Below are 12,422 nucleotides of genomic sequence, written 5' to 3' on the forward strand. Positions count from 1 at the left end.
AAGAACCACACCATATCAGGGTTCCTTCCAAAGGGGAGGTTTCAGGGGATATCGGGGGGGTCAATTCCCAAGGAGTAGGGGAAGATTCCAGACTCCAAAAACACCTCCACCTAAACAGTGACTTTCAAGTCACGCAACCCCTTCACTCAACACCAGTGGGGGGAAGACTAAGCCAATTCTACCAATCTTGGCAACAGATTACAACAGACAATTGGGTATTAGCAATAATCCAACATGGCTATTGCATAGAATTCCACAACTTCCCACCAAACATCCCCCCCAAAACACGCAAAATGTCACAACATCATTTAGAACTTTTAGGACTAGAAGTTCAAGCACTACTGCAAAAGGATGCAATAGAATTAGTACCAGTACAACAAAAAAACACAGGAGTTTACTCCCTGTACTTTCTAATTCCAAAAAGAGACGAAACATTGAGACCAATATTAGATCTCAGGACACTAAATACCTACATCATATCGGACCATTTTCACATGGTCACACTACAAGACATCATTCCACTGCTCAAACAGAAAGATTACATGACCACATTAGACCTAAAGGATGCGTACTTTCATATACCAATACACCCTTCTCACAGAAAGTACCTACGGTTCGTATTCAAAGGAATACATTACCAATTCAAGGTGTTGCCATTCGGAATAACAACTGCACCAAGAGTGTTCACAAAATGTCTAGCAGTAGTAGCAGCACACATCAGGAGACAACAGATACATGTGTTCCCTTACCTAGACGACTGGCTAATCAAAACCAACACAGTAAAAAAATGCGCAAACGACACCACTTTTGTCATACAAACCCTTCACAAACTGGGGTTTTCCATCAACTACACAAAATCACACCTAGAACCGTGTCAAACACAACAATATCTAGGAGCAACCATCAACACATCAAAAGGAATTGCCACTCCAAGTCCACAAAGAGTGCAGGCATTCCACAAGCTAATAAGTGCTATGTTTCCAAACCAAAAGATACAAGCAAAATTTGCGCTAAAACTTCTAGGCATGATGTCATCATGCATAGCCATTGTCCCAAACGCAAGACTACACATGCGACCCTTACAACAGTGTCTAGCATCACAATGGTCACAGGCACAGGGTCAACTTCAAAATCTGGTGTTGGTAGACCGCCAAACATACCTCTGGTTTCTATGGTGGAACAGCAAAAATTTAAACAAAGGGCGGACATTTCAGGACCCAGTGCCTCAATACGTTATAACAACAGATGCTTCCATGACAGGGTGGGGAGCACACCTCAATCACCACAGCATTCAAGGACAATGGGATATACACGAAACAAAATTTCATATCAATTACCTAGAACTGTTGGCAGTATTTCTAGCGTTAAAAGCCTTCCAACCCATAATAACACACAAATACATTCTTGTCAAAACAGACAACATGACAACAATGTATTATCTAAACAAACAAGGAGGAACACACTCAACACAATTGTGCCTCCTAACACAAAAAATTTGGCAGTGGGCGATTCACAACAACATTCGCCTAATAGCACAATTTATTCCAGGAATACAAAACCAACTAGCAGACAACCTTTCGCGAGACCACCAACAAGTCCACGAATGGGAAATTCACCCCCAAGTCCTGAACAAGTACTTTCAAATTTGGGGAACACCCCAGATAGATTTGTTCGCAACAAAAGAAAACTCAAAATGCCAAAACTTCGCATCCAGGTACCCACACCGCGAATCACAAGGCAATGCTCTATGGATGAATTGGTCAGGGATATTTGCGTACGCTTTTCCCCCTCTCCCTCTCCTTCCATATTTAGTAAACAAGTTAAGTCAAAACCAACTCAAACTCATACTGATAGCACCCACATGGGCAAGACAACCTTGGTATACAACTCTACTAGACCTTTCACTAGTACCGCATGTCAAACTACCCAACAGGCCAGATCTGTTAACACAACACAAAGAACAGATCAGACATCCAAACCCAGCATCATTGAATCTGGCAATTTGGCTCCTGAAATCCTAGAATTCGGACACTTGGACCTCACACAAGAATGCATGGAGGTCATAAAACAAGCTAGAAAACCTTCCACTAGACACTGCTATGCATCTAAGTGGAAAAGATTTGTTTACTACTGCCATGCCAATCAAATACAACCAGTACATGCCTCTACTAAAGACATAGTAGGATACTTACTACATTTGCAAAAAGCAAATCTCGCTTTTTCATCTATAAAAATACACCTCGCAGCTATATCTGCTTACCTACAAACTACTCATTCATCGTCTCTATTTAGAATACCAGTTATTAAAGCATTCATGGAAGGGCTAAAAAGAATTATACCACCAAGAACACCACCAGTTCCTTCATGGAATCTTAACATCGTCTTAACAAGACTCATGGGTCCCCCTTTCGAACCCATGCATTCCTGTGAAATGCAATATCTAACCTGGAAGGTCGCATTTCTCATTGCAATCACATCCCTCAGAAGAGTAAGTGAAATACAGGCATTTACCATACAAGAACCATTTATTCAAATACACAACAATAAAATAGTTCTAAGAACAAATCCAAAATTTCTGCCAAAGGTAATCTCACCATTCCATTTAAATCAAACAGTAGAATTGCCAGTGTTCTTCCCACAACCAAATTCTGTGGCTGAAAGGGCACTACATACATTAGACATCAAAAGAGCACTAATGTATTACATTGACAGAACAAAGCTAATCAGGAAAACAAAACAACTGTTCATAGCTTTTCAAAAACCACACATAGGAAATCCAATCTCTAAACAAGGCATTGCTAGATGGATAGTCAGATGCATTCAAACATGCTATCTTAAAGCCAAAAGAGAATTGCCTATTACACCAAAGGCACACTCAACCAGAAAGAAAGGTGCTACAATGGCCTTTCTAGGAAACATTCCTATGAGCGAAATATGTAAGGCTGCAACCTGGTCTACGCCTCATACGTTTACTAAACACTACTGTGTAGACGTACTAAATGCACAACAAGCTACAGTGGGCCAAGCTGTACTAAGAACATTATTCCAAACTACTTCAACTCCTACAGGCTAAACCACCGCTTTTAGGGGAGGTAACTGCTTTATAGTCTATGCCAAACATGTGTATCTGCAGCAACATATGCCATCGAACTGAAAATGTCACTTACCCAGTGTACATCTGTTCGTGGCATTAGTCGCTGCAGATTCACATGTACCCTCCCACCTCCCCGGGAAGCCTGTAGCCGTTTAGAAGTAGATCATAAACCTTAAACATCTGAACATTTGTAAATAATTATTAGAAACTCTTATCATACATACATATTCACTCCATTGCATGGGCACTATTTATACCAAACAACTCCATCCTCACCCTCTGCGGGGAAAACAATCTAAGATGGAGTCGACGCCCATGCGCAATGGAGCCAAAGAGGGAGGAGTCCTTCGGTCCCGTGACCAAAAAGACTTCTTCGAAGAAAAACAACTTGTAATACTCCGAGCCCAACACCAGGCAGCGGACTGTGCCAAACATGTGAATCTGCAGCGACTAATGCCACGAACAGATGTACACTGGGTAAGTGACATTTTCATTCCTGACGACCTAAAGAAGGAGGACTGCTGACCTGAAAGCCCCGCAGAGACAACTGAGACAACAATTGTCTTGGCCCCAGCCCTGCCAGCCTTTCTCCAGACTCAAAGAACCTGCAACAGCGACGCATCCAGCGGGACCAGTGACCTCTGCCGACGCAGAGGACTGCCCTGCAACCCAAAGGACCAAGAAACTCCAGTGGACAGCAGTTCTGTCTAATCTACACGGCTCGTGTCTGGAGAAGCCAACACTGCAGCAAGGACCCCCAGGTGACTCCCACGATGTGGACACCCTGAGATGACCTCCCTGCACCCCCACGGCGACGCCTGCAGAGAGAATCCAGAGGCTCCCTCTGACCGCAACTGCCCAGTAACAAATAACCAGACGCCTGGAAGAAGCACTGCACCCGCAGCCCCCAGGCCTGACAGAAACCAACTACTGGTGCAGGAGTGACGAGCAGGTGGCCCTCATCGTTGCCCAGTCGGTGGTTGGGCCGAAAAAGCCCCCCTGTGCCCTGCCTGCATTTCCAGAGTGACCCTCAGGTCCCTGCATTTATTTCAATACTAAACCCGACACCTACTTTGCACACTGCACCAAGCCACCCCTGTGCCGCTGAGGGTGTATTTTGTGTGCCTGTTTGTAACCCCACCCAGTGCTCTACAAAACTCCCCTGGTCTGCTCCCTGAAGACTAACCTGCTAGCAGTCTGGATCCGGAGCACCCCTAGTCTCCGTAGGCGCCTATGTTATTTGGGCCTTACTTTGACCTCTGCACCTGACCGGCCCTGTGTTGCTGGTGCTGGGTGTTTGGGGTTGACTTGAACTCCCAACGGTGGGGTGCCTATGCTCCAGAGACTGAACTTGTAAGTGCTTTACTTACCTGCTAAACTAACTTGTACTTACCTCCCCCAGGAACTGTTGATTTTTGCAGTGTCCAATAGCTTATTTCCATTTTTGCCCAAACTGTTTTACTTCAAAGTTCCACACTTACCTATGCCAAGTACCTTACAATTTATGTATTTACTTGAATTCTGAATCTTGTGGTTCTAAAATAAATTAAGAAAATAATAATTTTCTATATAAAAACCTATTGGCCTGGAGTTGTCTTTGAGTGTGTGTTCTCATTTATTGCCTCTGTGTGTACAACAAATGCTTAACCCTACCCTCTGATAAGCCTACTGCTCGACCACACTACCACAAAATAGAGCATTAGTATTATCTAATTTTGCAACTATCAGCCTCTACGGGGAACCCTTGGACTCTGTGCACACTATATCTCACTTTGAGATAGTATATATAGAGCTAACTTCCTACATTATGTACCTAAAAAATAAAAACAAAACGCGCTTGGGAAATGTAGGATCTGACCTGAGGACTCAGCTCTCCTAAATAAAACCAAACATTGAAAAGTTATTCACTGAGATCTAGCACCAACCTTCCCTTTAAAATGTTTCAGTTTTTGGCATATTTTTTCAATATAAAATATTTATATCTTTAGTAATACGAGTATTTGTTTGGTGTGTACTTGTTTGTGTATTTTTTGTGAATTACTGTTTTAATGTTTGAAATTTAAATCCTACAAATTGCTTGGGGGTCCCTGGCTTCCAGCAGTGATTGAGTGGGGGTCCTCAGGAGTCAAAAGGTTGGGAACCACTGATCTATCCAGCTGCTCGGTGAGGGGGCGATGAAAGAAGGGAGGGAACAGGATAGAGGTTAAGGGAATCGATGGACCAAGAGGAACACTCTGCTTTTAAATGGAAACGTGGCCAGCCTTCATCAATGGAAACTAGATTTTCTTTTTGACAATTTAATAATACTCAGTTTGTTGAGACAGAAAAATTGCGAAAAGCTGAGCTGGCTTTGTCAGCAGTTTCTCTTTTGACTTGCAGATGACAACAGAAATCAACAATGAGTGCTGAGCTCACTGAGTCATCTGAGTGGCCAGGGTCAGTGTAAGGGCCCTTTGAATATTTAATTAGCCCATGGATTCTCACCCTTTCAGGTCTGGGCAGTGAAAGCTGGAAAACAAATTTATTTTCTCAGTGTTAATGAATCTTTGCTGATTTGTACACCTATTTAGCACAAACTACCTATTTTTATCTGTGATTTCTGTACCTCCTAGGCAAATGCACAGAACATTGAGCCTTATTGATCACTACAGGTATTCCGGATTTAACCGCTTCATGTGAAAAGAGATTCAAGTTTTTACAGCTGTAAAGGAAGGTTAAGTGATGGAAACAGCATTATGAACGTGTTGTTACAGGCACTGTGAACAGTTAGCAACCAGCCCGCTATAAGTAATGAAAACCTAAGGGCACATTTAGTGATTCGTAAGGCTATATACACGTCGAAATGCTGAAGAGGTATTCTAGTGTAACCTTACACCTCAGTGGATGCTAAAAATAGAACTCTTCTAGAGCTCGAGGCAATCCCTCCCTATTGATTTGTTCATCCGTGTTTGCAAATAATAGCACCTTGACGTCTCATAGCGTATTTGCAGAACTGACGTCGCAAAGTCACTGAAAAACGAGATATTGGGATATTGCATCCGAGGGAGAAAGTAATGAATGTTTGAGGTCATTATCAAAACTAAAACCCTCCTCTTCTGCCCTAAAGGTCGTAAGGCCATTGGTGCTGATGTAGCGGGGGCAGAGGCAGACCTGTCCCTATCGGTTATCAGTCTCCATCGTTATGTTCGGCTCTTCGACTGGTGTGGTCACTCGGGTCAGGGCACTGCTCTGCTGTGCCCAGGGAGTAGGCCTGGTGTTGTTGCTCGGGCACTAAGTTGTTCTAAGTGAATGTGTGATGTGTTTTGTTTTTTGTGGGCTACAGCCCCTACGACTTTTTTTGTCATGTTAGTAGGAGAATGTTGCTGTACATAGCGTCCTGCAGTGTGTTTGTCTATGCTTGTTGTAGGATGTTAGGAACAGGTACTGGTTCTCCGGAAGAGTCTCCTTTGTGTGGATTGAAAGGAGGAAATTGTGTTGTGTTATATGTGTCGTGATTCCCTGCATGAGCTTCGTGGTGCCTGGAGTGTATGATGTCAGTTTGTGGATCGTTCCCTTTCCAGGCAACGAAGTCCCGAAAGCTATACAAGGTAGACACTGGCTCCTGATGGGTTATCTGCATGTAGCCCACTCCTTGAGTAAAAAAGCAGAAACTCGGAGGATTTAATATGCATAATATCATCACACGTCTATTCAGATCAACTGGTTACCAGAGGAACAACACCAAACATACACCTAGAGCAAACCACGCAATACTCAGACCACTCAGGTCCACTTTATACATGCAGGACACCAGAACCCTTACCACGCCATGTACAGGACCAGGGTCGAACTAGGACAAAAAAATAGGTCTAGGCACCAAAATAAAAGTGCTCCCCCCATTAGCGAATCAGATGGCTAAATAAATGGCCCACATTTACAAATCAGGCCAGTTTTGAACTTGTAAAGAGTCGCAGTATGGGTGCTTTGCTAGATATGGGAGAGCGCATGCTTTTGTATTTGCTGCAGGGGATGCTTGTGGTAATAGCAGGGACTTCAACAGTAAAATTTCGCCCTCCTGGCCATAAAACGGGCACACAAACTGCTAAAACCTGGTCCACACATTGATCTGTCAGACAAGCCTATTGGGCACTGCCTGATTGCCCTATGGACCAGTCCAACCCTGCACGGGGCAACTATATACCCAATCCACAGTACATCAAACACCCATTATAGCATTTATACTAAAGAGGCGCTGTAGGTAAGGTTGACATCTCACTCCACAGGAAACCCAATTTGTATCCTTAAAAACTTTGACACCCCCTTCACCAATCCATACCAGATTTAGAGGAACAACATATAGAAAGATATCTTAAAGTGTGCCAAAATTGGTACAGGGCAGCCAAACTGATCAAAAGGTATAAGAGGACTCCCATAATTATTATTCGATCACCTTTACAATGGGATTTTCAATAGGAGATTTTTGTCCTTGCATAAATCCGAAACTGCTGAACAGGTGGTCATCAACATTTTATGGCAATGCACCCCTCCATTCATTTGAGTTCCTTTCTTGCTTTGATGAAAATCCATTCATCCATTTTGGAGATAAAATGCAAATGAACATTGGCACTACGTAAGATCTATTGGCCTTGTCAGTGTATTTTTGGAGATGTTGCACTGGCTGCTTTACAACATGGCTTAAAGTAGAAAAAGCACTATGACACGGCCAGCTTTGACTGCATTGGATTGCTTTTTTTTCTTTAGGCCATGTTGCACAGCAAGCCACATTGCTGTGCAATATGTCTAACAACATGAAACAAAGCCAAATATCACTTGAATCCATAAGAGCTGTTTGGCTTTATTTAATGTTTTTTGTGGGGATGGGAGGGTTGGAGGGAGCTGACGGAACTGTGGGGGGTAAGCAACACAATGAACATGTGGAGGAGAACAGGGCAAGCAACAAGAGGGAGGTGGTGAAGAGGAGGGAGGGAGTAGCCATACAACAGTGGGCAGGGGGAGTGTGGGGGCAAGCAACACGAGGGAGGTGTGGGGCAGGAGGGAGGGTGCAGCAACTGAATGGAGGGCAGGTGGAGTGTGGCAGGGCAAGCAACATCTGGGAGGTGTGGGGGTGGAGGGAGGGAGCAGCAACACAAGAGAGGTTTTTGGGGGGGGTGGGAGGAGCGCAGACAGTGGATGGAGGGAGGGACCGGAAACACATGCACTTGTACAAAGTGCATGTAAAAAAAAAAGCTTTAAGTTATTGAAAGAGGTAATGGGAAGTGAAAGGACGCTGGCCACAGACAGGAAACTGTACTTGGTCCATGCTCCATGGTAGGGACAAAAACTTGAAGATCCAGTAGATAGGAGAAGGCAAACAGGAGGCAGTTACAGTTAGGAAGCAAGGAAACAAGAGTGATGTCGAAGCCAACCAATGATGAGTAGTGGGCAGGCTCTAAGCCTGTTTTTAAACTTTGTTTTGTTGTTGACAAAAGATTTTGCTGACAGCGTACGCACGCTGTCTCAGGCAAAATGTAATGTGTTTCCAATGCACATGTCAAAGTACAATTTGTCCGATTTTCTACAGACTCACTGATTATGAACAATCAGACCACGGTGGGCATGCACAATACTATGAGCATGTACACTGGATACTCACAGATGTTTCTTCAGAATGTATGCATACAGCTCATCCATTTTTAATTGTTTAAATTTTTGGTCAGTGAGTTACTCACCATACCTTTGAGAAAGATGAGGGAATAGAATATACTAACTCCCCCTTGGTCTACATGGGGGGTAAAATTAATAATCACGGCCAGAGGGGAAACCACTAATATCTTGCTGGGCGTGTTAACATTAATCATGGTTTACTCCACATACTTTTTTAAAATCATATTTCATCTTTCCCGATGTTTGCAAACATCAGGAGAGGTATACAAAATTGATCCTGGGGATTGTGAGGGGGGTTAGAGAACCCCCCTCCCCTCCAATCCCCAAGCTCAATTTCTAAATCTTTCCCGGGGGTTGCGAACATAAGGAGAGATTTAAACATAGGACGAAGTGTTTAACATAACCCTTTCCTGGGAGCGGGGATACTTGAAGGCTGCAGGTGCAAGGACGCACAGTGGGGCACCAGTGATTAGGAAAAATATTTACTCCAAATCTCTGTCGTGAACAATCAAGGACGGTCAGCGACTATTTTATTAGACAGCATGACAATGCCTGAAATCCCGATCTAGAATATTTTGAGTATTTTCACTAACCACAGGATGGTGAGTGTGCTGAGTGTGATGTACTAATGGGTGGTGGGGGAAAGGGTCAGAGCACACCAAAACTGACTGGTATCATTCAGTAGTCATTTGCTGTACAATGCTTATCTGTCGGGATTGTTCTCTAGCAGCTCCAATCTTGTGTTGGCATTGTATACCCAATACAATTGTTTTCAATTAAAGGTTAATTACCAAGACTCTGGCCTTGGTATATTATGCTAAATTACCCTGTAGATATTATGTGACATAAAATATGAAAATGTGGATTTATGTAATGCAGATGCTTTTATACGTAGAGATAGGCTATAGAAAAGTTATTTATAGAAAATACGATAGTAGATCAAGCTTTGTTCTTGTAGGCAGAATTAATCCTTATTGAAACTGAATGGGTGCAACAGTTTGGGATGGAAGTAATTGTTTACTTCGTACAGGTGATTAAATAGCAGAGTCCAATCAATGGGAAGCCTTCTGGACGCTCTCCGGACACATACGTGTCAAGGCCTTTCTTTCCTAGCAAGGTACTGTCTATCCAGCTGTGCAGTGGCCCCACGAAAAGTAAGAACAATGATTTTGGGTACAGAGGGGAAGGCATTTTGCACGTAAAATGCAATCTTTCCTTCACTTCAGAAAAATTTCTCTTTGTACGGTTGTGTGGATAAAAAAACGTCACTTACTGGCAACAGGAAGGTTCCTATATAAAATCAGTCTTTAGAGCTCTGCATTCAGCATTCTTGACGCCATTCCCTCCCCATCCATGAGGTGTGTACTTGTCTGGATTAGCGACAGGCCTAAGGATAACCTCCAGAACATGTCTGCTTTCTCAACATTCAGCCCACAGGACCCCTGGGATACTTTGGTTTCTTGAGTCATGGGAACTGATCTACTGCTAAAGGTCAGTCACTTTTTATGTGTGATGGTACTTGAGACGTGATGAGGCAGCGTGGGGTGCTTGCATGCAGTTTGCTAAACTGCAACCACGTTTGTTGGAGCTTTTAAACAGTGTTGTCTTGTCCTATTTGTGGCAAAGAATGTAGCATTAGGGGAGTTTTCCAAGAGGCTGAAGCTGGACCACATTTAATGCGGCGTGTACCTTTTTGCACCATAAGAGATAGGATATTACTTAGCTGAGAAATGTTCAAACAGAAGCCACCAAATTAATTGAAGCCTTTGCAGAGTGCGGTGTGTTGTGGCACTTTTTAAAGGGGGAAATAGGCAGGAACATTACATTTGCTCTTTTTGTAAATGCTGGAATAAACATTTTGCCTTTATGGAATCTGGTCAGTAAAGGGTTAAAGTGTATTACAACTTACTGAATGTGTTTGTATTTTCCAGGATAACAGAAAATAATGTCAATTCACACAAAGACACTTGCAGGTTGTGGACATTGCTACCGAACTTCCAACGCAAATGTCCAAAGTCAAGGATAAATACCAAATATGCGTACATGAAGATAAACAAACTCATGCATTGCAAGGACCCATAAAAGACACAAGGCATCCTTCAAATGCACAGAAAGGTCCTAAGGATGCAGTCTTGTTTTGTGATTCATTACCTCGGAAGAAGGCGAATTTCCAAGGCGTATAGATGCTGTGTTTTGGTCATGCTAGAATACCCTCTCTTGCCTTTCCTTTTCTTAAATATATGCTGTTGAATAATGTTCTAATTAAAGTTAAATTCCACTTGTTATCTTTTTGTGTTTTCCTTGCGAATCCTCCCAGTGGGTCAGTTTCAGGTTCTTGCTTCTTATTGATCCTCTCGTCCTCAACGTCTATCCAACCACTTACTTAGTGCCTCATTACGAGTCTGGTAGTCTTAAGACCGCCAGACTCGCGGTGGCAGTCGAACCGCCACACAACTGGACTTCCAGGGGACCGCCTCCACCGCCGGGAACACGGTTCCCGACGGGGTGGCGGCGGTCAGACATGGTCAGCCATGGCGGCGCTGCGTTAACGCCGCCGTGCTGATCACAAGTCCCCTTTCCGACAGTCTCTTCATGGTGGGGTCCCTGCCATGAAAAGGCTGGCAGAAAGGAAGTACTGGGGGCCACAGGGGACCCCTGCACTGCCCACGATCAGGTCGTGGCCAGTTCAGGACCATGTTGTGGGCAGTGCAGGAGCCCCCCTGGAGGCACCCTCCGTGCGGCAGCATTGGCCTTGGTTCCATGAGGCGTCGAGGCCAATGCCGCTGCATGGTGTCCACTGGGCCGACCAGCGGAAACCTCCAATTTCCGAGGTTTCTGCCGGTCAGCCCTGTGGAAACCTTGTAATCGGCCTGGGGGTGGGAGAACGCCAGCTCCGCAATGGTCTCCTGTTGACGGGGGTGGCAGGCTAACGGTCGGCCTGCTAACCTCGTAATAAGACCCTTAGGTTTAGACTTCCACACAACTTTATGGCAGCATAGGAGCTTTAGTAACTCTGTTATCCCTGGGTAACGTGTAGATGAGAAATTAAACCTTTGCTTCAGTTAGTGTGCAGGATAGGTGTGGATAAAAAGACACACCCTTTTTGTTTTTTTAAACAGAAAAGGTTAGGGCCAGATTCAAGAAAAGTGGTGCTGCACCCAGTGTAGCGCCACTTTTCTTGCGCCCCTTAGTGCCCCCTAACATCACCATGTGTGCGCCATATCTAAGATATGGCCCTCCATGTAGGTAGTTAGGGAACTAGTGTCAAAATTTTGGATGCTAGTTCGGAGCTTTGCAGGATTAGTGTCAAACATTTTGACCCTCATCCTGCAAAGCCCATTGAGGCCTGTTGTAAACAATGGCGTTCATCCTTTTAACGTGTGCTCTGAGCAGGTGTTAAAAGTGGTGGAAAAAATGACTCAAAAAAATCTCTTAGATTTCTTTGCCCATTTTGTCAGCCCCCCCTAACAAGGGAACACCCCCCTTGCATACATGCCTGGCACAGGCATAATGTAGCGCAACTTTGTAAATTTGGCACAGCGATTTTGGCCTTGTTGGGCCACATTAGCATCAACAAAATGACTCTAATGTGGCAAAGGAGGCGCTAGGGGCTCTTAAATCAGCCCCTTCGTATTTCCAATGTAAATAACTGGTTTTCATTTCTAATTGTTGGAAATGGCAACTT

General features: G+C 44.0%; 1 protein-coding gene across 1 annotated transcript in view; it reads left to right on the forward strand.

The window, feature by feature from the left end:
• Positions 1–11,022, forward strand: part of CYP39A1 (cytochrome P450 family 39 subfamily A member 1) — a 284,249-nt gene extending 273,227 nt beyond the window's left edge. The window contains exon 13 of the mRNA XM_069236086.1: positions 10,669–11,022. The gene's annotated coding sequence lies outside the window, so the exon portion shown is untranslated. The remainder of the gene's footprint in view (positions 1–10,668) is intronic.
• The last annotated feature ends 1,400 nt before the right edge of the window (positions 11,023–12,422 follow it).

Source organism: Pleurodeles waltl, chromosome 5 (genome assembly GCF_031143425.1).
Source record: "Pleurodeles waltl isolate 20211129_DDA chromosome 5, aPleWal1.hap1.20221129, whole genome shotgun sequence".
Taxonomy (NCBI): Eukaryota; Metazoa; Chordata; class Amphibia; order Caudata; family Salamandridae; genus Pleurodeles; species Pleurodeles waltl.